The following is a 3,184-nucleotide window of genomic DNA, read 5'->3' as shown; positions in this document are numbered from 1 at the left end:
GAACACACTGAACCTGATAGAAGAGAAAGTGGGAAGTACCCTACAACAGATGGGCACAGGAGACCGCTTCCTATGTATAACCCCACCAGCACAGACGTTAAGGGAAACATTGAATAAATGGGACCTCCTGAAACTGAAAAGCTTCTGTAAAGCAAAGGACACTATCACTAAGACAAAAAGGCAACCCACTGACTGGGAGAAGATCTTCCCCAACCCCGCAACAAACAAAGGTCTAATCTCCAAAATATATAAAGAACTCAAGAAACTAGACTGTTTGTCTATTTGTTGATTGATAGTTTTATTTCCGTAATGTCTAATTTCTTCAGTCATCTATAAATTATGAATGTTAGCCACTTGTCTGAATTGTAACCAGTAAAGATTTCCTCCCTTTCTGTGGACTGTCTATTAGTTCCACTGATTGTTTCCTTTGCTGTTCAGAAAGTTTGTATTTTCATGTAGTCCCATTTGGTAACATTTGGGGATAGTCTGTGTGCTGTTGGTGTTGTTTTGTTTTAAGTTCTTGCCTACCTGAATATCCTAAAGGACATTCTTTGTGTCTTTTGTTTTTGTTTTGTTTTCCTCATAGTTTCAGTAGCTCTCATTTAAAATTAAGGTCTTTGGTCCAATTTAATTGATCTTTTATGAGGTGATATGTGAAATCTAGTTTCATTCTTCTACAGGAAAAATCGAGTTTTACTGGTACCATTCACTAAACAGGCTACCTTTTTCTCAAAGTTTGTTTGTCCCACCTTTGTCAATTTTAAGTGAGCATAGCACTGCCTTTTTATTTCTGGCTACCCTATTCTATTCCATGGGTCTATCTGTCTACTATTATGCCTGTTATCAGTCTATCTTTAATACTATGGCTTGACACTATAATTTGAGGTTGGCTATTTATAAAACTTACTATACCATATTTACCCATTAGGATTGCTTTGGCTAGTTTGTCGTCCTTTGTGACTCCATATGAATTCTTGTCTTTTCTAAATCTGTGGAATATGACATGGCAATTTTGATAGGTATTGCGTTTTCATTATATTTTGGTAGCACAGACACCTTTACAATATTAGTTCTACCTATCTAGGTACATAACGTATTTTTCCTTCTTCTAGTATCTTTTGTGGTTTCCTTTGTTAACCTCTTGTAGTGTTTACTGTAGAAATTCTTTATTCCTTTGGTTAGATATATTCCTAAACATTTAAGTTCAAGGAGAGTTATTTTGAATTGAATGTTTTGTCCAAATTTTTTTCTTAGAGAGTAATTCCCCAGTAGACTGTTAGTATATCTAGAGGCTACGGTTGTTGTTGTTTATTTTGTATCTGGCAACTTCACTGTGTTTATTAAGTCCAAGAGTTGTCACGTATATTCATTTGGGTCATTTAATTAAATGATCATGTTACCTGTAAATTAGAATTATTTTACTTCATCCCTTCTTACTGTTATCTGCTTTATGTCTTTCTCTTTTCAAATTGTTATACACAATACTTATAGTACTGTATCAAATAAATAAAAGGTGAGAATGGATATCCTTATCTCATTCCTGATTTTGAAAAAATATTAACAGTTTCTTGACAATTAGTATACTGCTGTACACAGGTTTGTTACATATACATACACATACATATACACATGTGCCTTTATTGCCTTGATGTATGTATCAACTATTTCTGAAGTCTCCATATTTTTATTTTGAAAGCAGAAGAGCATGTTGAAATTTTTCTACTGCCATTTCAGCATCGATTTAAATAATTATGTAGTATTGTCTCTGGTTTTGTTATCTGGTACATTGCATTTACATTTACTGATTTATGTATGTTGGACCAATCTTGCCATTCTATTGTGAAGCCAATTTGGTGATAATGTATAATATTATGTTTCATAAATTCAGTGTGCTAGTATTTTGTTAAAGGAATTTTCATTTATGTAAAAAAAATTTCATTACGTCAGTAGTTAATTTTTTAAATGTCTTTACTTGGTTTGACTATCAAGCTGATTCTGGCTTCGTAGAATAAAACTAGTGGTGTTTCTTCACTTTATGATTTATGGAGCAAATTATGAACACTGTATATGAGGTCCTCCTTGAAAGTTTGATGGACTACACCATAAATCCATTTGGTCCTGAGCTTTACTTTGAAGGGAGACTTTGAATAACAGTTTCAATCTCATTGCTCACAGTGTGTTTCTTTATGTTATTTATGTCTTAATGACTTAATTTTAGTAGAAGCTATGTCTGAGAAATCTTCTGTTTCTTCTGGGTTATCCAGCTTTTCACAAGATATGTTTTCATAGTAATTTCTAATGATATTCTGAATTTTGTTTGATTCGGTTGTAATGATAGTCTTTGGGTTTTTAATTTTATTAAATCTGTATCTTTTCCCTCTCTTGTTGTCAAAGTAGTGTCTATCTTAGCCATCTTTGTCAATGAACCAATTCTTTGGATGATTTTGCATATTTTTCCTTCAATCTCAATTTCATTAATCTTTTCGCTAATCTTTACTATTTTTAACCATCTCTTGTATTTGTTTTGGCTTCAGGTTTCTCAAGATCTTTGAGAAGAATTATTTGTTATTTATTTGATATTTCTCATATTTGTTAATATAATCCCTTTTCACTATAACCTTTTCCTTTTGGATTGCTTTGGCTGTGTCACAGAGACTCTGATAGGATGTGCTTTGTTTTCATTTGTCTTTAGGAATTTTTTTAATTTCTACTTCAATGTCTTGGATGATCCACTGCTCACTCAAAACTGTGTGGTTTAGTTTCCTCATCTTTTTAGGTTTTGCAGCTTATCTTATTTCTGATTTGTAGTTTTACTTCATTATGGCCTGATAGGAGACAAGGAGTTAGCTTATGTTCTTTTTTGTTTTGTTGTTGTTGTTATTGTTGTTTGATATGGTGAGGTTTAACTTGCAATTAATCATGTGATCAATTTTGGAGAAGATTCCATGTTCTGTTGAGTAAAAATATTTAATCCTTATCTGTTGAGGTGAATATTCTGTATATATCTGTTAAATCTAGTTATCCCACGATATATTTTAATTCTAAAGTTGTTTTATTTGCTTCTTGTTTGGAAGAGTCTTTAAATTTAAGAGCAGAGTATTGAAGTTCCCTGCTACTCTAGTGGTCTTTTGTGTTTTTCAGCATCTGTTTTTTTTTTGTTTTTTTTTTAATATTTTTTTTATTA

Source organism: Microtus ochrogaster, linkage group LG3, assembly GCF_000317375.1.
Source record: "Microtus ochrogaster isolate Prairie Vole_2 linkage group LG3, MicOch1.0, whole genome shotgun sequence".
In the NCBI taxonomy this organism is placed as follows: Eukaryota; Metazoa; Chordata; class Mammalia; order Rodentia; family Cricetidae; genus Microtus; species Microtus ochrogaster.
Note: the sequence above shows the minus strand (reverse complement) of the source record.